Source organism: Phyllobates terribilis, unplaced genomic scaffold, assembly GCF_046119375.1.
Source record: "Phyllobates terribilis strain yellow unplaced genomic scaffold, ASM4611937v1 Scaffold_5__5_contigs__length_657084704, whole genome shotgun sequence".
In the NCBI taxonomy this organism is placed as follows: Eukaryota; Metazoa; Chordata; class Amphibia; order Anura; family Dendrobatidae; genus Phyllobates; species Phyllobates terribilis.
Window position 1 is genome coordinate 654315450 of NW_027362765.1, and position 24255 is coordinate 654339704.

Genomic DNA, 24255 nt, shown 5'->3' on the forward strand with positions numbered 1-24255 from the left:
AACGGTGTTGAGGCGGGTGGGAACAGCAGGGGGTGAAGGTGCTGTGTTTAAAGAGGTGGAGTTATGCAGATCTAAAACGCGTGGATTGCAGCAGCAGCAAGCCGAAAAGTGCAGGCATGTAAGGGATCTAGAGGTTGACAACATGTCTTCTTAACGGGAGTCCAGGAGCTCATCTCCACAAATGGACTTTTCAGGATCCTTGGGTGGCTCCGTAGTTTGAAACCAATTCTGGTTATCGCTTCTCGGCCTTTTGGCACGATCTATCAGGTTTACCTGTGTGGTCTTGCCTGTGAGGTGCTCTTGGTACCCTTTCTCTCGGCCTGGGGGGATCGTTCCTCTTCGGAGGGACTTAACCCCCCTGCTGCTATTGGGAGGAAGGATTAGTCCGGGAGCAACGGGAAGGGATCCCATGAAGGCTTGCGCCTTTCAGAGAGAAGAGTCGGTACGTTCCTGAGTGAAGGATGCCGGCAACGCTCACATATTCATCGGGTGATGCCCGGATGCGGAACACCGTGAGGATTGAAGTTGGAGCAGCATCGCGGATGGAGAAGAATTTGGACTACATCTGCCATAGGATTCTTCTTGGAGTTCTGGAGTTTCGGCGGGAAGACATATTCTGCTTCCAGGACAACGAGTACAAGGGGACATACACCATCACCTTCAAGAGCCAGGGATGCTGTCAGCAACTCGTACAAAAGGTAAACGAGAAAAACTACTTAGATGAATTGGATGGACTAACCTTTTGTCTCTTGTATGCTTATGACGAGATCCCCATCGTGGTGCATTTCCCGAACCCCTTTGTGGAAGCTGCAGACATCTCGACCTACCTTACCCGCTATTGTGATGATCTGAGATACCTGGGTACTGTGAAGAACGCGGTAGGCTTCTGGTGCGGCAAGAGAAGGTATATGGCCCGTCTAAAGAGGGACCTTAGTGGAGTGGGAGGAATGCTACACCCTCCCTCAACCTTCGTAATCGGTAAGAGCAGAGGCTACTTATTTTATCCTGGAATGCCAGTATGTTGCAGGAACTGTGGACAAATGGGTCATACCCAAACGTCCTGCACGGGCAGGAAAGTAGACCGCTGCAATAATTGCAGCTGTTACGGACATTTAATGAAGGACTGTCCCGCTGGGAGGAAATGTAATCTCTGCGGTGAGGCGGGGCACATGTTCCGAGGATGCCCCAACAGGACCAGGACCAGGACTTACGCAGAAGCTGCATCTTCTGAAGCTGAGCCGATGCGCCCACCGGTCTTCACTGGCAGGCCGGCGTCGGAGGGCGGTTCGAAGGGCGAGAAGGCTGGGATGGAGCAGGGAGCCGGAGGCCCCTCTGGGGCGGCACCTGCATCGAAGTCCCTTAACGATGGGCGGACCTCGCATGGACCGGAGCGGGGGGGTCCTCCTTCTGGGAGGGTATCCTCCGTATCGATGGTTCCCGATACCGATCCTGTTGGGCTGGAGGGTGGTGCCCCTGTGCGGTTGGCTACAGGGGACCACGCAGCGATGGCCTCAGGATCTTCCAGGGCGATTAGCCAGCCAGATGAGGGGGCTTTGCTTCTAGGTGGCGAACATCAGGAAATCTGTGTTGCTGATCTTGTCCTGATGGACCAGTCTCCCCCCCTGGAGGAGGTGGAGGAAGAGGAGGACTGCACCAGTGACCTAGTGGAGTCTGCCCCGAAAAAGAGACGGAATGTCGAAGCCCCAGCGTCTCCTGGAATGTGGCTGGGAACCGTGACCTACGAGGGGGCAACCGCCGGCTCACAGAATATCGAGTCGTTTGGGTCCTCTAGCCCGGATGTCTTGGAGCAATTTGATATACAGGGCTTTGAGTCAGGTGTCCTCATGGAAGATCCACCACCCTGACCTATGAATGCCCACATTAAGACTTGTCTCACTGAATGTGAGGTCATTAAAGAGCCCAGTTCGTAGGGCTGCTCTATTCAAGTATTTAGAAACCACTGACTTTGACATATGTTTATTACAGGAATGCGGGATACAACATGCACTAAATTATAATGATATCAAGACAGATTGGAGACTGGGGCCCTCCATCTGGTCTGGCTCCAATGACAACAAGTCAGCGGGGGTGGGCTTCCTCTGTCGTGGGAGAAATATCACTATAAATGCTGTCACAGAAATAGTACCAGGCAGAGTGGTTTTAGTGCATTTTAAATTTAATGGTTTTACCCTACGTGTAATGAATATTTATGCTCCCCCTGATAAGCAAGAGAGAATTAATTTATTTGGGATATTGCCATTGTACTGTACTGGGTCATCTCCCCTGATCGTAGGGGGTGATTTTAATTGTCTTTGTGCTAGTGAACAACGAGCAGGGGGTGACCCTTTACGCAAATTGGATAAGTCATGTCATCTATTGAAAGATTTTATAACTGATTTTAAATTATGCGATGCGTGGAGGTCACTCCTGCCGACGGACCCTGGTTATACGTGGTCCGGAAGAGGGGTGTCCTCCAGGATCGATTTTATTTTCCTATCAGATGATTTTAACCCTGTAAAATGTGTTTTAACATCAAATATATTTTCTGACCATAAGGGCTTGGAGGTGCATCTAGAATACCGGGATGAACAGAGGGTCAACAGGGGCCTCTGGCGTCTAAGTACTTACCTGCTGGAGGACCCTCTGATTCGACAAGACTTTGGTAAAGCCTATCAAGCCTGGCGGCGACAAAAACCTTCTGATGCCCCTATGGTAACCTGGTGGGAAAATTTGAAAAAAAAAGTCAGAATGTTTTTTATAAAAGCAGGGAGACGTAAAGCTAGAGAGAAAAAAAGATGTTTTAGTGATCTTAACACCAAACTGCAAACACTTTTTAAATTCAAAGAGCTAGGGGTGGAGGTGGGAGATGATATTGCTAGCCTAAAAACTGAAATTCAGAACTGCATAGACACAAAGGGGAAAGAGATTATTTTTAACTCTAGAGTGCAGCACTTGGAGGAGGGGGAGAAGTGCTCTCGCTTCTTCTTCAAAAAAGTCATGGATAAAAGAGAAGTGATCACAAATCTAGAGGGTGAAACATCTATGCAGGGAATGTTGAATGCTACTTTTAACTTTTATAAGCATCTTTTTAGTAAAAAGTGTATAGATGAGTCCTTTTTATCCGATGCTCTTAATGATCTCGATTTTAAGTTAAATTTTACAGACCAGGAGTTTTTAGAACGCGATATTGTTTTAGAGGAATTATTTTATGTTTTTAAAAGTTTCTCTAAGGGTAAAGCACCTGGGTGTGACGGACTACCTGTAGAATTTTACCTTACTTTTTGGGACATTTTAAAAGAGGACCTTTTTATGCTTTTTAAAGAAGTTTTTATTTGTGAACAGTTGCCATTTTCGTGGAGGAGAGGAGTGGTGTCTTTGATATATAAAAAAGGTGACCGCAGTACTCTAGCGAATTGGAGACCCATAACTCTCCTAAATGTTGATTACAAGGTACTTGCTAAGGTGGTTGCAGACCGGCTCAGGAGTGTCATTGCCAAACTAATCCAGCCTGAGCAGGTTTGTAGTGTACCAGGCAGAAGTATTTCAGAGGTTTTAAACGTATTAAGGGATGTAATTTGGTATTCCAGAGACCGGGGTCAAAATGTAGCTCTTTTAGCCCTAGATTTTGAAAAAGCTTTCGATAGAGTCTCTCATAGATTTCTTTTTAGAGTTTTAAAAAGAATGGGTATCCCTAATATGCTTTTAAATTGTATTAAGATTTTATATAAAAATTGTTTTAGTCAAATTTCTCTTAATGGCTTTTTAACAGATGGAGTTCCCCTTGAGTCCGGAGTGAAGCAGGGATGCCCCTTGTCGCCCATCCTGTTCATCTGCGCCATGGAGCCCCTGCTGAGCGCAATAAGGAAAGACAAAGTGATTAGAGGGGTTCCTGTTCCAGGCGGAGGTGGCAGTGATGTGAGAGTCTTTGGCTACATGGATGACGTGACGGTTGTGTGCGTGGACCCTGCTTCCCTCCGGAGGGCGGTGTTGCGCATTGATTTTTTTTCCCAGGCATCCGGTTTTAAACTTAATTTAAATAAATCTGAATGTCTGACTTTGGGATCCTGGGACACCGCCCAACTCCCGCAGCTCACTATAAAACGAGACAATGTAAAAATTCTTGGAGTTGTTTTTAACGAGGAGAATGTGGGAACTCAAAGCTGGGAGAATGTCATAGAAAAAATGTCAAAGAAAATATCATTTTGGGGTTTGAGGTCCCTAACAATGGAGGGGAAAATTTTAATTATAAAATCAGTGTTGTTACCCCTCATACTGTATATAGCTATGGTGTACCCCCCCTCTGATGTTTTAATTAAAAAAATGACTAGGATGATCTTTATGTTTTTATGGAACTCCAAAATGGAAAAATTAAGGCGAGAAATAATGAGGAAGAATAAAATGAACGGCGGAAGGGATGTCCCCGATTTACATATTTATTTGTATTTAAATTATTTCTGCTTTTGTTTCAAACATTTTAATGGTAATAGTGCGCTAAGTTATTTTTTAAAATATACTTGTGGGATGATTTTTAAAAGATGGTTTAAGTTGTCGTTGAATTCCCCTGTTTTACTATGCCCCCCCAAACACCAAGCAATCTTAGAAAAGACTGTTCGATTTTATAGCCTTGGTGATTTTAATATGGACATTTTTAAAGACCGCAAGAAGCTTTTATCTTTTCTGAGGAGGAATGAAGATGTGACCCCCATAGTAAATTTCTCAGAAGAGAGATCGAAGCAAGTTTGGAAGAATGTCTTCGGGAAATTCTTAGCAAATGGACATAAGGACATCGCATGGATGGTGGTCCACCAGTGCCTCCCCACCAGAGAGTTTCAACACAGGAGAGGCCTGGTGGCCAGAGCCAAATGCCCCAGAGACTCATGTGTTAATGACGAAACCACCTTGCACCTTATGTGGAATTGCCCATTTGCACAGGAACTTTGGCACAAAGTTGGGATTCTTTTAAAATGGACTTGCGGTTTAAGAGATTTTAACCATGAATATGTTTTATATGGCCTTTTTAAATGTCCGACCCCTCAACAGTATTGTATATGTTGGTGTATGATTAACTGTTTTAAAGATGCCCTTTGGAAGGCACGCAATATTTTACTTTTTAAACGTGATGCTATTTCTGTGAAGGATTGTCTTAAAATTGCTTTTAGCCAGATGTATATTTATTACTTGAGGGATGTCAAATGTATTGGGAGGAGGGATGCTAATCGTATATGGGGTTTTTATGGGTGGAATTCTGTGTTTTAATAATGTACTGTTTGTGTTGTTGTTTTTGATTGTAAACCATCTTTTACGCACTTAATAAATTATGTTGAAACCTGATCTGTTCTTATCAGTTTAATATCTGATACGTCCCCTATCTGGGGACCATATATTAAATGGATTTTTAGAACAGGGAGATGGAAAAAGAGCTTGCTCTGTCCACTCCACGCATTGACCTGGTATTGCAGTATCTCCAGGACCGGTGCACCCCTTCTTTAATGCAGTTTCTAAAATCAGAAAGAATTGAATTCAATGTTTTTTGTTCATTTTGCTTGTTTGTCGGATTTTGGGATGGACTCTTTGGCTTTGCTTTTCTTCTCCTCATTGGATTTTTCATGTTCAAAGTTGCAGAAGCCAGATTACAAGCTCATTTTGGTTCAACTTCAGCAACTGTGCATTGCATTGCCATGTAATGTGATGCAATGCTATCTTTCTAGCTCTCCCTTTTTACTTCCTTTTGGATAAACAGACATATTAGGCAAGCATTTTGGAGCTTTCACCTAAATAACTACAGGTGGTGAGATAAGCTGCACAATATAATTGACCTTTCAGTATATTGTTGCACACACACCATCTATTTAGCAAATGCCCTTGTTATCAACAGCAGCCTTTTAAACTCACCTGAGCTAACAGGTATGTGCGCTGGTTACTCTGCTGCGCTTAAAATTTCTTTTTTGGTTTGCTACAATGCCTTTTCTGAAACGTTGTCTCCTTCTGCTGGAACACTGACTTCTTTCATTTAATGCCTGCAGACTATAAAAGAGAACCCAACCCAAAAAGTTTGGTTGATTAGTCTGTGGCATTCTGTTAAACTGTTGCTTATGGCGGTCTCTGTGAGCTTCTCAGCGACATTCAGCCAGCCAGGTATCCTGCCTGCAGTAGATGGAATGTGGCAATGGAACGCTGGCTGCGCGTGTCATAATAGGCTCTGAGCCTTTATATACCTGTGCACAGCAGCAGCCACCTTCAGTCTGCTGCTGGACAGCCAGCAGCAGCAGCAGCAGGAGAGGTATGTAATCAGGGGCCCTCCTGCTAAGGGTAGACAGCTGCTCGTTCCACCCCACCCCCCGCCTTAATTGGTTCTCCTCCCTTCCAACGGTGTTGAGGCGGGTGGGAACAGCAGGGGGTGAAGGTGCTGTGTTTAAAGAGGTGGAGTTATGCAGATCTAAAACGCGTGGATTGCAGCAGCAGCAAGCCGAAAAGTGCAGGCATGTAAGGGATCTAGAGGTTGACAACATGTCTTCTTAACGGGAGTCCAGGAGCTCATCTCCACAAATGGACTTTTCAGGATCCTTGGGTGGCTCCGTAGTTTGAAACCAATTCTGGTTATCGCTTCTCGGCCTTTTGGCTAAGATCAAGTGTAGTATCTGTTCTTATCAGTTTAATATCTGATACGTCCCCTATCTGGGGACCATATATTAAATGGATTTTTAGAACAGGGAGATGGAAAAAGAGCTTGCTCTGTCCACTCCACGCATTGACCTGGTATTGCAGTATCTCCAGGACCGGTGCACCCCTTCTTTAATGCAGTTTCTAAAATCAGAAAGAATTGAATTCAATGTTTTTTGTTCATTTTGCTTGTTTGTCGGATTTTGGGATGGACTCTTTGGCTTTGCTTTTCTTCTCCTCATTGGATTTTTCATGTTCAAAGTTGCAGAAGCCAGATTACAAGCTCATTTTGGTTCAACTTCAGCAACTGTGCATTGCATTGCCATGTAATGTGATGCAATGCTATCTTTCTAGCTCTCCCTTTTTACTTCCTTTTGGATAAACAGACATATTAGGCAAGCATTTTGGAGCTTTCACCTAAATAACTACAGGTGGTGAGATAAGCTGCACAATATAATTGACCTTTCAGTATATTGTTGCACACACACCATCTATTTAGCAAATGCCCTTGTTATCAACAGCAGCCTTTTAAACTCACCTGAGCTAACAGGTATGTGCGCTGGTTACTCTGCTGCGCTTAAAATTTCTTTTTTGGTTTGCTACAATGCCTTTTCTGAAACGTTGTCTCCTTCTGCTGGAACACTGACTTCTTTCATTTAATGCCTGCAGACTATAAAAGAGAACCCAACCCAAAAAGTTTGGTTGATTAGTCTGTGGCATTCTGTTAAACTGTTGCTTATGGCGGTCTCTGTGAGCTTCTCAGCGACATTCAGCCAGCCAGGTATCCTGCCTGCAGTAGATGGAATGTGGCAATGGAACGCTGGCTGCGCGTGTCATAATAGGCTCTGAGCCTTTATATACCTGTGCACAGCAGCAGCCACCTTCAGTCTGCTGCTGGACAGCCAGCAGCAGCAGCAGCAGGAGAGGTATGTAATCAGGGGCCCTCCTGCTAAGGGTAGACAGCTGCTCGTTCCACCCCACCCCCCGCCTTAATTGGTTCTCCTCCCTTCCAACGGTGTTGAGGCGGGTGGGAACAGCAGGGGGTGAAGGTGCTGTGTTTAAAGAGGTGGAGTTATGCAGATCTAAAACGCGTGGATTGCAGCAGCAGCAAGCCGAAAAGTGCAGGCATGTAAGGGATCTAGAGGTTGACAACATGTCTTCTTAACGGGAGTCCAGGAGCTCATCTCCACAAATGGACTTTTCAGGATCCTTGGGTGGCTCCGTAGTTTGAAACCAATTCTGGTTATCGCTTCTCGGCCTTTTGGCTAAGATCAAGTGTAGTATCTGTTCTTATCAGTTTAATATCTGATACGTCCCCTATCTGGGGACCATATATTAAATGGATTTTTAGAACAGGGAGATGGAAAAAGAGCTTGCTCTGTCCACTCCACGCATTGACCTGGTATTGCAGTATCTCCAGGACCGGTGCACCCCTTCTTTAATGCAGTTTCTAAAATCAGAAAGAATTGAATTCAATGTTTTTTGTTCATTTTGCTTGTTTGTCGGATTTTGGGATGGACTCTTTGGCTTTGCTTTTCTTCTCCTCATTGGATTTTTCATGTTCAAAGTTGCAGAAGCCAGATTACAAGCTCATTTTGGTTCAACTTCAGCAACTGTGCATTGCATTGCCATGTAATGTGATGCAATGCTATCTTTCTAGCTCTCCCTTTTTACTTCCTTTTGGATAAACAGACATATTAGGCAAGCATTTTGGAGCTTTCACCTAAATAACTACAGGTGGTGAGATAAGCTGCACAATATAATTGACCTTTCAGTATATTGTTGCACACACACCATCTATTTAGCAAATGCCCTTGTTATCAACAGCAGCCTTTTAAACTCACCTGAGCTAACAGGTATGTGCGCTGGTTACTCTGCTGCGCTTAAAATTTCTTTTTTGGTTTGCTACAATGCCTTTTCTGAAACGTTGTCTCCTTCTGCTGGAACACTGACTTCTTTCATTTAATGCCTGCAGACTATAAAAGAGAACCCAACCCAAAAAGTTTGGTTGATTAGTCTGTGGCATTCTGTTAAACTGTTGCTTATGGCGGTCTCTGTGAGCTTCTCAGCGACATTCAGCCAGCCAGGTATCCTGCCTGCAGTAGATGGAATGTGGCAATGGAACGCTGGCTGCGCGTGTCATAATAGGCTCTGAGCCTTTATATACCTGTGCACAGCAGCAGCCACCTTCAGTCTGCTGCTGGACAGCCAGCAGCAGCAGCAGCAGGAGAGGTATGTAATCAGGAGCCCTCCTGCTAAGGGTAGACAGCTGCTCGTTCCACCCCACCCCCCGCCTTAATTGGTTCTCCTCCCTTCCAACGGTGTTGAGGCGGGTGGGAACAGCAGGGGGTGAAGGTGCTGTGTTTAAAGAGGTGGAGTTATGCAGATCTAAAACGCGTGGATTGCAGCAGCAGCAAGCCGAAAAGTGCAGGCATGTAAGGGATCTAGAGGTTGACAACATGTCTTCTTAACGGGAGTCCAGGAGCTCATCTCCACAAATGGACTTTTCAGGATCCTTGGGTGGCTCCGTAGTTTGAAACCAATTCTGGTTATCGCTTCTCGGCCTTTTGGCTAAGATCAAGTGTAGTATCTTTTGAAAAGGCAGTTTTGTCCTTGGGCTGCCCTAGTAAATTGATGCATATTACACACTGGTTTGGTGCACTTGTTAGTACGCCAGGTGGCTCATAGAGCTATCTGATGGAAAACATGGCCCTCCAGGATCGAAGTCACTAGGCTGGGTAAGTGTGAGGGCTTTGGAGCAATGTGCCCCAGGAGTAGGCGCCCTGGTGGGAGTCCAAGCTTACTGGGACTGGGAACCCCAGAAAGACTTGGCTTCGTTGCACGCCGCACCTTTGCCAATCATACTTTCTGAGCAACCCCCCCTATTCCTGGCCTCCGGGCTAGGAAGGGGAATTTTTATAAACCCGGTCGGAGGTCCGGTCAGCTTTGGGCTGAGAAACCAACACAGGCTCCAGCTCCACTAGGGTGGCAGCCTAGATGGAAGCTGGGAGCACGAAAACGGCTCTTCTCCGGCTTCGGCTAGGGAGAGCATCGGAGATCCCTGACCCTCGCTGTGGCCTTCTGGCTCGGAGGGATGGGGATGGTTTATTGGGGACCCTCTCCTCCGGGAAGGGTCCACATGAATCCTCGCCTCGTGCGCTGTTTTGGTGTGACTTCGGTCACATTTTTCAGTGCCTTGGATGCAGCTTCAATCAAAAAAATCTGTTCTTTTAAGAACACAAGATCTACGATCTACACTTGACGAGAGCGATCGAACTCGGAAGGAGAAGAGCTTCGGAGCCCAGCTGTCATCGGAGAAGGAAGGCGGATATCGGTGGGAGGAAGAAGCTCTAAAGAATCCAGAAGAAGACGAAGACTCGGAGAAGAATCGGGCTGTCCTGTGGAATCTTCGAGGAAGAAAATCATCGAGACAAAGACCTTTCGGGGAATTTGTCCAGAACACGACGGGAGAAGAATCTGCATAGCTCCACACATTCCGGGAAGAGTTCCAGATCCAGCTCCAAGAAGTAACTGCAGGAGGAAAGCCATGGCAAGCGCTGCGAGGAAGGCCGAAAAGAAGAGCCTGGAGCAGGGGACAGCCAGGAGGGCCCAGCCAGGAGCCGATTCTGACCCCAAGGACTCTGCCTCCACGACTGGCCAGCAGAAGGGACCCCAGAAGCCCCGCCACGAAGCTCCAGCCCTGGAGCCATGGATGCGGCAGACGGTGGCCCTGAAGCTGAAGGAAGTGGATGGGAGGGTGCCGGACATGTCCTCGGACGTGTTCTGCCAGAAGATGCTGCTGGATCGAGGCTTCTCCAGGTCGGACACCCTCAGCATCCAGACCTTCTTGACGGGGATCTTCTTCGTCACCTTCGCCACTGTGAACACCTGCAGGAGGTTCTGGGAAATGGTAAGCGCAAAAGGACCGGATAATTCTTTCTCTGCCTTTACAGGTAGCTGCCCTATCCAGAGGGACGAAAGGATGATCACGGTCTCCATGCGCAACCCGCACACCCCAGGCCAAGACATCTGTACCTTCCTGAGACGCTTCTGTTTGGTTGTGAAGGAACCCTCTCACATCCTGAATGGACTCGGCTTCTGGACAGGTAAGTGGTCGGTGACCGTTAGACTTCACAGAGACCTGGCGTACTCAGACGGACTTCGGCACCTGCCCCCGACATTCTCCCTGGGCAACTCCTACGGCCTCATCTATTACCCGGACATGCCGCGGAACTGCAGGAGATGCGGCAAGAACGGCCACGAGATGAAGGACTGCAAGGAGGATGCCTGCAGGATTTGTCGAGTGACGGGACACAGCTCGAAAGACTGCCCGAAGAAGACATCCTGCAACCTGTGTGGGCTGGCGGCTCATCTGTACAAGGATTGCCCCAAGCGTGAGAGATCCTGGGCATCGGTGGTTGCGACGACCCCAGCTACGGAGGACAAGGCCCCGACGACCAGGCCTGTGAAGGTCAAGGACGCGACGACCAAGGCCCCAGCGGCCAAGGCCGAGACGACCAAGGCCAAAGCGGTCAAGGAGTCGGTGGCCAAAGCCCCAGCGACGGTCCCAGCAGCTCCGAAGCAGAAGAAAAAGTCAAAGGAGGGTAAGAGTTCTGTCACCCCTCTCTCGATCCCTCCCCCTGCCACCCCCGTCCAATTCCCCCCCACCCCGGCCACCCCTGCTGAGGATTCCACTTCCTCTTCCTCCTTCCCCTACTCCTCAGCAGGTGTCCTTTCCCCTGCCCCGGCAGCCACTCTCCCTCCCCAGACCATGGTAGCGGTGGAATTAACCTTTCCTCCACCCGCCGCTATCTATTCCGAGGAGGATTTTCCCCTTCTTGTCTCCCCAGTTCCAACCCGGGGAAAGAGGAAGGTGGAGGACAGCCCTGCTACTGAATCCTCCAAAAAGAAGATTCTGGATTTCGTAGGCGAAAAGGAGGATACCCTCCCTGAGCCAGAAGAGATGGAGCACATGGTTGAGACCCTGGTGGCCGAGCCAGAAGAGGAGGAACTGGTGGTCGCCGAGATCGAGGCCGCGCTGCTTTACCAGATGGAGGAAGAGGGCCTGCTGGTGATCCCGTCACCAGCAGTCAACACCGACGAGGGACCACCCGACCGGAGTGGTAACTAAGGTGTATTGCCTGCGCTAACTTTTTCTTTTTTCCCTACATGATGGCTAATATTAACTTATTTTCCATTAATGTCAGGAGCATCAAGGACAAGTTCAGACGTCAGACTATTTATGCCTTCCTTACTTCCCAGTTGTGTGATGTTTATATGTTGCAGGAATGTTCCCTTCCCTCCTCTAGGTCCTTCAAACATCTGGCCAGGGAGTGGTCCCACGGTCCATCCTACTGGTCCGGTGGGGGTGACTGCAAGTCTGCGGGGGTCGCAATTCTGATCAGGGGGGGCGCATTCACGCTTGAGTCCGTCCAGGAGCTCATCTGCGCAGGGCTCTTGTTGTAGATGGCAACTGGGCGGGAGAACCTGTCAGGTTCATCAACGTGTATGCGTCCCCACTGAAGAATGAGCGTTTGGAGCTTTTCCAGACCCTGCGGCTTCAGCTTGCCACCACCAGGACCTTAGTGATGGCCGGGGATTTCAACTGCCCCATCGAGGAGGATGGTCGTAGTTCTGGCACATCTGCCAAGTTGGACATCACGTCCAAGCTGCTCATCGAGATGGTAACCGAGGCCTCTCTTCAGGACGTGGTGGGCTCCATGGGGAGAGGCTCCACGAACTATTCGTGGAGCCGACCCGATGGCTCACTCCGCTCCAGGATTGACTTTGTGTTCACCTCTCGGGCAGTCAGGCAGAGTAGGCACTCGATGGTCTCCTGCTTCTTCTCCGACCACAGAGCCATTCACTTACAAGGTGTCCTCGGCGACGGTTTTCCGTCCGGCCCCGGCTCCTGGAAGCTGAATTGTGCTCTGCTGGCTCAGGATGAAGTCGTGGAGGAGCTGAGAGCAGCCTACGCAATGTGGCAGTCCTACAAGGGTAGCTTCCAAACAGTCTCTGATTGGTGGGAATATGTTAAACTTGAGTTTCGCTGTTTCTTTCAGGCCAAGGGTCGACAACAGGCGTGTGAGAAGAGGAGGGACTTCAGAGGGCTGCAGCGCGAGCTGCGGTCGCTGCAGGACCTTCTTCACTGCGGCTGGGACGTGAGGGAGGAGCTGGAGGAGACCAAGAAGAGCCTGAAAAGGAACTTTGAGGAGGAGTCCAAGCGAATCGTCTTCCGTTCCAAAGTGGAGAATCTGGAGAAGGGTGAGAAATGTAACTCATTCTTTTTCAGGAAACTTCATGCCGGTCACACGCCCCTGAACGAGCTGCGAGACGAGAGCGGAAACATGCGACGTGGGAAGGAGGACGTGATGAGGGTCGTCAGCGACTTCTACAGCGAACTCTACTCCCACAAGACTACCGACCCTGACGATGCTGATAAGTTCCTGTCAGGTATCACTAACCATCTTGATCCTGCAGGCACGGCAGCCTTGGACAAACCTCTGATGGTGGGCGAATTGCTCTCTGCCGCTAAATCCTTTAGGACCGGCAGGACCCCGGGCAGTGATGGTCTTCCAGCGGAGCTCTATGTAGCGCTGGGAGACCTCATCTGTCCGGACCTGTTGGACCTGTACGAGGAGATGGTGGTGGAGGGTAGAATGCCTCCATCTTTGAGGGAAGGAATGGTCACGATCCTGTACAAGCGGAAGGGAGAGAGGTGCGACCTGAGGAATTGGCGTCCCATCACTCTGCTCAACGTGGACTACAAGATCCTGGCCAAGACGATGGCGACACGACTTAAGACGGTCATCGGACGGATCATCCACCCGGACCAGACCTGCGGCATCCCTGGACGTCGCATCGCAGACAGCCTCGCTCTCGTGCGGGACACGGTCGAGTACATCAAGGTCCACCGCGCACACGCGGCCCTGGTCTCCTTGGATCAGGAGAAGGCCTTCGACCGGGTTTCCCACGAGTTCATGGGCCGAGCTCTGCACCGGTTAGGTTTGGGTAACATGTTTTGTTCGTATGTCCGTCTGATGTATTTTGATATCCACAGCTCGGTGTTGGTGAACGGCTGGAAGACTGACCCCTTCCCTGTCCTCTCTGGGGTCAGACAAGGCTGCCCTCTATCACCTCTTCTTTTTGTTTGTGTTATAGAACTCTTCGCAGAGGCTATCCGGCAGAATGGAGAGATCAGAGGGATCACCGCACCGGGTCCGGGACGACACGAGGTCAAGTGCTCGCTCTACATGGACGACGTCACCGTCTTCTGCGCTGATCGTGGTTCAGTCGACGCCCTCGTCCAGACGTGTGAGAGGTTCGGCCGGGCTTCAGGGGCCAAAGTCAACTGCAGGAAGTCGGAAGCCATGCTCTTCGGGGATTGGCAGCCGGCCTCCTCCGCCCCCTTCCCCTTCAACATTCAACCGGATTTCCTCAAGGTGCTGGGAGTCTGGTTCGGGAAGGAAGGAGCGGCCCTCAAGTCCTGGCAAGAACGCTTGGCCAAGGTGAAGCAACGGATCGGACTCTGGAGCCTCAGACACCTCACTTGTGAGGGTAAGGCACTCGTCCTTCGTAATGAGGTCCTGCCCGTCTTGCAGTACACGGCGCAGGCCTGGCCCCCACACGTCACTGTGTGCAGGGCCATTACCAGGACAGTGTTTCACTTTGTCTGGGGATCCAAGATGGACAGAGTCAGGCGGGCCGTCATGTACAAGGAGCCTCGCAAGGGTGGGAAGGGCGTTCCAGATATCCCCACCCTCCTGCGATCCTCTTTTGTGTGTGATTGTGTCCGCCGGACTTTGCAAGTCAAGAATGGCTCCGCGGGCAGGTCCATAACTCGCTTCTTCCTGCTTCCTCTTTGGAGGCGACTCGGCTGGGACAAGTGGGACAGCTCCTTCCCCTACAACTGGACGACGCCATGGTTCTACGGAGACGTCGTTCGATTTGTGGGGGAGCATCAACTGGAGGGACTCAAGCCCGACTTGTGGAAGCCCAAAACTATCCACAAGCTAATCAGAGCCAAGGATGACGTGGAGAACATCACAGGACTTCACCAGGACACGCTGGAGACTGTGTGGACAAATGTGTCGTCTGACAGGCTGACCAGCGGGCACAAGGACTTGTCGTGGATGGCGATTCAGGGCGCACTGCCCGTCCGGTCATTCATGCATGCCCGGAACCTGTGCAAGACCCGGTACTGCCCAAGGTGCCCCTTCGTGGAGGAAACATCTTTGCACACTTTTTGGGACTGCGGATTTGCACAGCGCCTATTGACTGCACTTGAGGACGACCTGAGGAACTCTGTCCCCAGGGCGAGCCTATCGCACCATTCTGTGCTTTACGGACTCTTCCCTGGGGTTCATACCGTCGGAGCCATCCAGGAGGCTTGGCGCCTTATGAACTGCTTCAAGGATGCCGTTTGGGTCGCCAGGAACCGGCTCATCTTGAGGAGGGAGAGGATGTCCATCCAGGACTGCCGCAGGTTGATCCACAGCCTGCTCAGAGACTATTCCATCATGGACGGTCCGGAGGACGAGGATGAGGACTAAACCCCTCCTCCCCCTCTCCCCTTATGTGTCTTGTCTTTCAATAAAGCTTCGGGCCTGTGATTTTCCCCTCCCCATCCCCTTTTTCCCAATCCCCATCCCTTATCACGGTTCGTCGTACTGTATTGATTGACATGCTTTTTCTTTCAGATTGAGTGTTTTGTGTAGCATAGGGGTGTGATGTGTCTAGTTAGTGCGTCGTATCCTCATGCTATGTAAATATGATGTAGAATTCTGTGAGTACTGGGCTGCGGCACTGTACACTGTCTGTTAACTTATTTTTTGTGCTAATAAAAGATATATTCAATCAAAAAAATCTGTTCTTATCAGTTTAATATCTGATACGTCCCCTATCTGGGGACCATATATTAAATGGATTTTTAGAACAGGGAGATGGAAAAAGAGCTTGCTCTGTCCACTCCACGCATTGACCTGGTATTGCAGTATCTCCAGGACCGGTGCACCCCTTCTTTAATGCAGTTTCTAAAATCAGAAAGAATTGAATTCAATGTTTTTTGTTCATTTTGCTTGTTTGTCGGATTTTGGGATGGACTCTTTGGCTTTGCTTTTCTTCTCCTCATTGGATTTTTCATGTTCAAAGTTGCAGAAGCCAGATTACAAGCTCATTTTGGTTCAACTTCAGCAACTGTGCATTGCATTGCCATGTAATGTGATGCAATGCTATCTTTCTAGCTCTCCCTTTTTACTTCCTTTTGGATAAACAGACATATTAGGCAAGCATTTTGGAGCTTTCACCTAAATAACTACAGGTGGTGAGATAAGCTGCACAATATAATTGACCTTTCAGTATATTGTTGCACACACACCATCTATTTAGCAAATGCTCTTGTTATCAACAGCAGCCTTTTAAACTCACCTGAGCTAACAGGTATGTGCACTGGTTACTCTGCTGCGCTTAAAATTTCTTTTTTGGTTTGCTACAATGCCTTTTCTGAAACGTTGTCTCCTTCTGCTGGAACACTGACTTCTTTCATTTAATGCCTGCAGACTATAAAAGAGAACCCAACCCAAAAAGTTTGGTTGATTAGTCTGTGGCATTCTGTTAAACTATTGCTTATGGCGGTCTCTGTGAGCTTCTCAGCGACATTCAGCCAGCCAGGTATCCTGCCTGCAGTAGATGGAATGTGGCAATGGAACGCTGGCTGCGCGTGTCATAATAGGCTCTGAGCCTTTATATACCTGTGCACAGCAGCAGCCACCTTCAGTCTGCTGCTGGACAGCCAGCAGCAGCAGCAGCAGGAGAGGTATGTAATCAGGAGCCCTCCTGCTAAGGGTAGACAGCTGCTCGTTCCACCCCACCCCCCGCCTTAATTGGTTCTCCTCCCTTCCAACGGTGTTGAGGCGGGTGGGAACAGCAGGGGGTGAAGGTGCTGTGTTTAAAGAGGTGGAGTTATGCAGATCTAAAACGCGTGGATTGCAGCAGCAGCAAGCCGAAAAGTGCAGGCATGTAAGGGATCTAGAGGTTGACAACATGTCTTCTTAACGGGAGTCCAGGAGCTCATCTCCACAAATGGACTTTTCAGGATCCTTGGGTGGCTCCGTAGTTTGAAACCAATTCTGGTTATCGCTTCTCGGCCTTTTGGCTAAGATCAAGTGTAGTATCTGTTCTTATCAGTTTAATATCTGATACGTCCCCTATCTGGGGACCATATATTAAATGGATTTTTAGAACAGGGAGATGGAAAAAGAGCTTGCTCTGTCCACTCCACGCATTGACCTGGTATTGCAGTATCTCCAGGACCGGTGCACCCCTTCTTTAATGCAGTTTCTAAAATCAGAAAGAATTGAATTCAATGTTTTTTGTTCATTTTGCTTGTTTGTCGGATTTTGGGATGGACTCTTTGGCTTTGCTTTTCTTCTCCTCATTGGATTTTTCATGTTCAAAGTTGCAGAAGCCAGATTACAAGCTCATTTTGGTTCAACTTCAGCAACTGTGCATTGCATTGCCATGTAATGTGATGCAATGCTATCTTTCTAGCTCTCCCTTTTTACTTCCTCTTGGATAAACAGACATATTAGGCAAGCATTTTGGAGCTTTCACCTAAATAACTACAGGTGGTGAGATAAGCTGCACAATATAATTGACCTTTCAGTATATTGTTGCACACACACCATCTATTTAGCAAATGCCCTTGTTATCAACAGCAGCCTTTTAAACTCACCTGAGCTAACAGGTATGTGCGCTGGTTACTCTGCTGCGCTTAAAATTTCTTTTTTGGTTTGCTACAATGCCTTTTCTGAAACGTTGTCTCCTTCTGCTGGAACACTGACTTCTTTCATTTAATGCCTGCAGACTATAAAAGAGAACCCAACCCAAAAAGTTTGGTTGATTAGTCTGTGGCATTCTGTTAAACTGTTGCTTATGGCGGTCTCTGTGAGCTTCTCAGCGACATTCAGCCAGCCAGGTATCCTGCCTGCAGTAGATGGAATGTGGCAATGGAACGCTGGCTGCGCGTGTCATAATAGGCTCTGAGCCTTTATATACCTGTGCACAGCAGCAGCCACCTTCAGTCTGCTGCTGGACAGCCAGCAGCAGCAGCAGCAGGAGAGGTATGTAATCAGGAGCCCTCCTGCTAAGGGTAGACAGCTGCTCGTTCCACCCCACCCCCCGCCTTAATTGGTTCTCCTCCCTTCCAACGGTGTTGAGGCGGGTGGGAACAGCAGGGGGTGAAGGTGCTGTGTTTAAAGAGGTGGAGTTATGCAGATCTAAAACGCGTGGATTGCAGCAGCAGCAAGCCGAAAAGTGCAGGCATGTAAGGGATCTAGAGGTTGACAACATGTCTTCTTAACAGGAGTCCAGGAGCTCATCTCCACAAATGGACTTTTCAGGATCCTTGGGTGGCTCCGTAGTTTGAAACCAATTCTGGTTATCGCTTCTCGGCCTTTTGGCTAAGATCAAGTGTAGTATCTGTTCTTATCAGTTTAATATCTGATACGTCCCCTATCTGGGGACCATATATTAAATGGATTTTTAGAACAGGGAGATGGAAAAAGAGCTTGCTCTGTCCACTCCACGCATTGACCTGGTATTGCAGTATCTCCAGGACCGGTGCACCCCTTCTTTAATGCAGTTTCTAAAATCAGAAAGAATTGAATTCAATGTTTTTTGTTCATTTTGCTTGTTTGTCGGATTTTGGGATGGACTCTTTGGCTTTGCTTTTCTTCTCCTCATTGGATTTTTCATGTTCAAAGTTGCAGAAGCCAGATTACAAGCTCATTTTGGTTCAACTTCAGCAACTGTGCATTGCATTGCCATGTAATGTGATGCAATGCTATCTTTCTAGCTCTCCCTTTTTACTTCCTTTTGGATAAACAGACATATTAGGCAAGCATTTTGGAGCTTTCACCTAAATAACTACAGGTGGTGAGATAAGCTGCACAATATAATTGACCTTTCAGTATATTGTTGCACACACACCATCTATTTAGCAAATGCCCTTGTTATCAACAGCAGCCTTTTAAACTCACCTGAGCTAACAGGTATGTGCGCTGGTTACTCTGCTGCGTTTAAAATTTCTTTTTTGGTTTGCTACAATGCCTTTTCTGAAACGTTGTCTCCTTCTGCTGGAACACTGACTTCTTTCATTTAATGCCTGCAGACTATAAAAGAGAACCCAACCCAAAAAGTTTGGTTGATTAGTCTGTGGCATTCTGTTAAACTGTTGCTTATGGCGGTCTCTGTGAGCTTCTCAGCGACATTCAGCCAGCCAGGTATCCTGCCTGCAGTAGATGGAATGTGGCAATGGAACGCTGGCTGCGCGTGTCATAATAGGCTCTGAGCCTTTATATACCTGTGCACAGCAGCAGCCACCTTCAGTCTGCTGCTGGACAGCCAGCAGCAGCAGCAGCAGGAGAGGTATGTAATCAGGAGCCCTCCTGCTAAGGGTAGACAGCTGCTCGTTCCACCCCACCCCCCGCCTTAATTGGTTCTCCTCCCTTCCAACGGTGTTGAGGCGGGTGGGAACAGCAGGGGGTGAAGGTGCTGTGTTTAAAGAGGTGGAGTTATGCAGATCTAAAACGCGTGGATTGCAGCAGCAGCAAGCCGAAAAGTGCAGGCATGTAAGGGATCTAGAGGTTGACAACATGTCTTCTTAACGGGAGTCCAGGAGCTCATCTCCACAAATGGACTTTTCAGGATCCTTGGGTGGCTCCGTAGTTTGAAACCAATTCTGGTTATCGCTTCTCGGCCTTTTGGCTAAGATCAAGTGTAGTATCTGTTCTTATCAGTTTAATATCTGATACGTCCCCTATCTGGGGACCATATATTAAATGGATTTTTAGAACAGGGAGATGGAAAAAGAGCTTGCTCTGTCCACTCCACGCATTGACCTGGTATTGCAGTATCTCCAGGACCGGTGCACCCCTTCTTTAATGCAGTTTCTAAAATCAGAAAGAATTGAATTCAATGTTTTTTGTTCATTTTGCTTGTTTGTCGGATTTTGGGATGGACTCTTTGGCTTTGCTTTTCTTCTCCTCATTGGATTTTTCATGTTCAAAGTTGCAGAAGCCAGATTACAAGCTCATTTTGGTTCAACTTCAGCAACTGTGCATTGCATTGCCATGTAATGTGATGCAATGCTATCTTTCTAGCTCTCCCTTTTTACTTCCTTTTGGATAAACAGACATATTAGGCAAGCATTTTGGAGCTTTCACCTAAATAACTACAGGTGGTGAGATAAGCTGCACAATATAATTGACCTTTCAGTATATTGTTGCACACACACCATCTATTTAGCAAATGCCCTTGTTATCAACAGCAGCCTTTTAAACTCACCTGAGCTAACAGGTATGTGCGCTGGTTACTCTGCTGCGCTTAAAATTTCTTTTTTGGTTTGCTACAATGCCTTTTCTGAAACGTTGTCTCCTTCTGCTGGAACACTGACTTCTTTCATTTAATGCCTGCAGACTATAAAAGAGAACCCAACCCAAAAAGTTTGGTTGATTAGTCTGTGGCATTCTGTTAAACTGTTGCTTATGGCGGTCTCTGTGAGCTTCTCAGCGACATTCAGCCAGCCAGGTATCCTGCCTGCAGTAGATGGAATGTGGCAATGGAACGCTGGCTGCGCTTGTCATAATAGGCTCTGAGCCTTTATATACCTGTGCACAGCAGCAGCCACCTTCAGTCTGCTGCTGGACAGCCAGCAGCAGCAGCAGCAGGAGAGGTATGTAATCAGGAGCCCTCCTGCTAAGGGTAGACAGCTGCTCGTTCCACCCCACCCCCCGCCTTAATTGGTTCTCCTCCCTTCCAACGGTGTTGAGGCGGGTGGGAACAGCAGGGGGTGAAGGTGCTGTGTTTAAAGAGGTGGAGTTATGCAGATCTAAAACGCGTGGATTGCAGCAGCAGCAAGCCGAAAAGTGCAGGCATGTAAGGGATCTAGAGGTTGACAACATGTCTTCTTAACGGGAGTCCAGGAGCTCATCTCCACAAATGGACTTTTCAGGATCCTTGGGTGGCTCCGTAGTTTGAAACCAATTCTGGTTATCGCTTCTCGGCCTTTTGGCTAAGATCAAGTGTAGTATCTGTTCTTATCAGTTTAATATCTGATACGTCCCCTATCTGGGGACCATATATTAAATGGATTTTTAGAACAGGGAGATGGAAAAAGAGCTTGCTCTGTCCACTCCACGCATTGACCTGGTATTGCAGTATCTCCAGGACCGGTGCACCCCTTCTTTAATGCAGTTTCTAAAATCAGAAAGAATTGAATTCAATGTTTTTTGTTCATTTTGCTTGTTTGTCGGATTTTGGGATGGACTCTTTGGCTTTGCTTTTCTTCTCCTCATTGGATTTTTCATGTTCAAAGTTGCAGAAGCCAGATTACAAGCTCATTTTGGTTCAACTTCAGCAACTGTGCATTGCATTGCCATGTAATGTGATGCAATGCTATCTTTCTAGCTCTCCCTTTTTACTTCCTTTTGGATAAACAGACATATTAGGCAAGCATTTTGGAGCTTTCACCTAAATAACTACAGGTGGTGAGATAAGCTGCACAATATAATTGACCTTTCAGTATATTGTTGCACACACACCATCTATTTAGCAAATGCCCTTGTTATCAACAGCAGCCTTTTAAACTCACCTGAGCTAACAGGTATGTGCGCTGGTTACTCTGCTGCGCTTAAAATTTCTTTTTTGGTTTGCTACAATGCCTTTTCTGAAACGTTGTCTCCTTCTGCTGGAACACTGACTTCTTTCATTTAATGCCTGCAGACTATAAAAGAGAACCCAACCCAAAAAGTTTGGTTGATTAGTCTGTGGCATTCTGTTAAACTGTTGCTTATGGCGGTCTCTGTGAGCTTCTCAGCGACATTCAGCCAGCCAGGTATCCTGCCTGCAGTAGATGGAATGTGGCAATGGAACGCTGGCTGCGCGTGTCATAATAGGCTCTGAGCCTTTATATACCTGTGCACAGCAGCAGCCACCTTCAGTCTGCTGCTGGACAGCCAGCAGCAGCAGCAGCAGGAGAGGTATGTAATCAGGAGCCCTCCTGCTAAGGGTAGACAGCTGCTCGTTCCACCCCACCCCCCGCCTTAATTGGTTCTCCTCCCTTCCAACGGTGTTGAGGCGGGTGGGAACAGCAGGGGGTGAAGGTGCTGTGTTTAAAGAGGTGGAGTTATGCAGATCTAAAACGCGTGGATTGCAGCAGCAGCAAGCCGAAAAGTGCAGGCATGTAAGGGATCTAGAGGTTGACAACATGTCTTCTTAACGGGAGTCCAGGAGCTCATCTCCACAAATGGACTTTTCAGGATCCTTGGGTGGCTCCGTAGTTTGAAACCAATTCTGGTTATCGCTTCTCGGCCTTTTGGCTAAGATCAAGTGTAGTATCTGTTCTTATCAGTTTAATATCTGATACGTCCCCTATCTGGGGACCATATATTAAATGGATTTTTAGAACAGGGAGATGGAAAAAGAGCTTGCTCTGTCCACTCCACGCATTGACCTGGTATTGCAGTATCTCCAGGACCGGTGCACCCCTTCTTTAATGCAGTTTCTAAAATCAGAAAGAATTGAATTCAATGTTTTTTGTTCATTTTGCTTGTTTGTCGGATTTTGGGATGGACTCTTTGGCTTTGCTTTTCTTCTCCTCATTGGATTTTTCATGTTCAAAGTTGCAGAAGCCAGATTACAAGCTCATTTTGGTTCAACTTCAGCAACTGTGCATTGCATTGCCATGTAATGTGATGCAATGCTATCTTTCTAGCTCTCCCTTTTTACTTCCTTTTGGATAAACAGACATATTAGGCAAGCATTTTGGAGCTTTCACCTAAATAACTACAGGTGGTGAGATAAGCTGCACAATATAATTGACCTTTCAGTATATTGTTGCACACACACCATCTATTTAGCAAATGCCCTTGTTATCAACAGCAGCCTTTTAAACTCACCTGAGCTAACAGGTATGTGCGCTGGTTACTCTGCTGCGCTTAAAATTTCTTTTTTGGTTTGCTACAATGCCTTTTCTGAAACGTTGTCTCCTTCTGCTGGAACACTGACTTCTTTCATTTAATGCCTGCAGACTATAAAAGAGAACCCAACCCAAAAAGTTTGGTTGATTAGTCTGTGGCATTCTGTTAAACTGTTGCTTATGGCGGTCTCTGTGAGCTTCTCAGCGACATTCAGCCAGCCAGGTATCCTGCCTGCAGTAGATGGAATGTGGCAATGGAACGCTGGCTGCGCGTGTCATAATAGGCTCTGAGCCTTTATATACCTGTGCACAGCAGCAGCCACCTTCAGTCTGCTGCTGGACAGCCAGCAGCAGCAGCAGCAGGAGAGGTATGTAATCAGGAGCCCTCCTGCTAAGGGTAGACAGCTGCTCGTTCCACCCCACCCCCCGCCTTAATTGGTTCTCCTCCCTTCCAACGGTGTTGAGGCGGGTGGGAACAGCAGGGGGTGAAGGTGCTGTGTTTAAAGAGGTGGAGTTATGCAGATCTAAAACGCGTGGATTGCAGCAGCAGCAAGCCGAAAAGTGCAGGCATGTAAGGGATCTAGAGGTTGACAACATGTCTTCTTAACGGGAGTCCAGGAGCTCATCTCCACAAATGGACTTTTCAGGATCCTTGGGTGGCTCCGTAGTTTGAAACCAATTCTGGTTATCGCTTCTCGGCCTTTTGGCTAAGATCAAGTGTAGTATCTGTTCTTATCAGTTTAATATCTGATACGTCCCCTATCTGGGGACCATATATTAAATGGATTTTTAGAACAGGGAGATGGAAAAAGAGCTTGCTCTGTCCACTCCACGCATTGACCTGGTATTGCAGTATCTCCAGGACCGGTGCACCCCTTCTTTAATGCAGTTTCTAAAATCAGAAAGAATTGAATTCAATGTTTTTTGTTCATTTTGCTTGTTTGTCGGATTTTGGGATGGACTCTTTGGCTTTGCTTTTCTTCTCCTCATTGGATTTTTCATGTTCAAAGTTGCAGAAGCCAGATTACAAGCTCATTTTGGTTCAACTTCAGCAACTGTGCATTGCATTGCCATGTAATGTGATGCAATGCTATCTTTCTAGCTCTCCCTTTTTACTTCCTTTTGGATAAACAGACATATTAGGCAAGCATTTTGGAGCTTTCACCTAAATAACTACAGGTGGTGAGATAAGCTGCACAATATAATTGACCTTTCAGTATATTGTTGCACACACACCATCTATTTAGCAAATGCCCTTGTTATCAACAGCAGCCTTTTAAACTCACCTGAGCTAACAGGTATGTGCGCTGGTTACTCTGCTGCGCTTAAAATTTCTTTTTTGGTTTGCTACAATGCCTTTTCTGAAACGTTGTCTCCTTCTGCTGGAACACTGACTTCTTTCATTTAATGCCTGCAGACTATAAAAGAGAACCCAACCCAAAAAGTTTGGTTGATTAGTCTGTGGCATTCTGTTAAACTGTTGCTTATGGCGGTCTCTGTGAGCTTCTCAGCGACATTCAGCCAGCCAGGTATCCTGCCTGCAGTAGATGGAATGTGGCAATGGAACGCTGGCTGCGCGTGTCATAATAGGCTCTGAGCCTTTATATACCTGTGCACAG

The 24255-nt window shown here is 47.6% G+C and overlaps 10 non-coding genes and 1 pseudogene across 10 annotated transcripts; all 11 read left to right on the forward strand.

Moving 5' to 3' along the window:
• Positions 1-5294: 5294 nt before the first annotated feature.
• LOC141150490 (U2 spliceosomal RNA) lies at positions 5295-5484 on the forward strand. The gene has a single exon (XR_012246680.1). It is a non-coding gene; the product is annotated as a U2 spliceosomal RNA (small nuclear RNA).
• Positions 5485-6599: 1115 nt separating this feature from the next.
• LOC141275502 (U2 spliceosomal RNA) lies at positions 6600-6790 on the forward strand. The gene has a single exon (XR_012323739.1). It is a non-coding gene; the product is annotated as a U2 spliceosomal RNA (small nuclear RNA).
• Positions 6791-7905: 1115 nt separating this feature from the next.
• Positions 7906-8096, forward strand: LOC141275503 (U2 spliceosomal RNA). Its single transcript, XR_012323740.1, has one exon. It is a non-coding gene; the product is annotated as a U2 spliceosomal RNA (small nuclear RNA).
• A 1115-nt stretch (positions 8097-9211) lies between these two features.
• LOC141151092 (U2 spliceosomal RNA) lies at positions 9212-9327 on the forward strand (annotated as a pseudogene).
• Positions 9328-15484: 6157 nt separating this feature from the next.
• Positions 15485-15678, forward strand: LOC141150271 (U2 spliceosomal RNA). The gene has a single exon (XR_012246528.1). It is a non-coding gene; the product is annotated as a U2 spliceosomal RNA (small nuclear RNA).
• Positions 15679-16793: 1115 nt separating this feature from the next.
• LOC141275504 (U2 spliceosomal RNA) lies at positions 16794-16984 on the forward strand. Its single transcript, XR_012323741.1, has one exon. It is a non-coding gene; the product is annotated as a U2 spliceosomal RNA (small nuclear RNA).
• Positions 16985-18099: 1115 nt separating this feature from the next.
• LOC141275505 (U2 spliceosomal RNA) lies at positions 18100-18290 on the forward strand. Its single transcript, XR_012323742.1, has one exon. It is a non-coding gene; the product is annotated as a U2 spliceosomal RNA (small nuclear RNA).
• A 1115-nt stretch (positions 18291-19405) lies between these two features.
• LOC141275506 (U2 spliceosomal RNA) lies at positions 19406-19596 on the forward strand. Its single transcript, XR_012323743.1, has one exon. It is a non-coding gene; the product is annotated as a U2 spliceosomal RNA (small nuclear RNA).
• Positions 19597-20711: 1115 nt separating this feature from the next.
• Positions 20712-20902, forward strand: LOC141275507 (U2 spliceosomal RNA). The gene has a single exon (XR_012323744.1). It is a non-coding gene; the product is annotated as a U2 spliceosomal RNA (small nuclear RNA).
• A 1115-nt stretch (positions 20903-22017) lies between these two features.
• On the forward strand, positions 22018-22208 carry LOC141275509 (U2 spliceosomal RNA). Its single transcript, XR_012323746.1, has one exon. It is a non-coding gene; the product is annotated as a U2 spliceosomal RNA (small nuclear RNA).
• A 1115-nt stretch (positions 22209-23323) lies between these two features.
• Positions 23324-23514, forward strand: LOC141275510 (U2 spliceosomal RNA). Its single transcript, XR_012323747.1, has one exon. It is a non-coding gene; the product is annotated as a U2 spliceosomal RNA (small nuclear RNA).
• Positions 23515-24255: the final 741 nt, after the last annotated feature.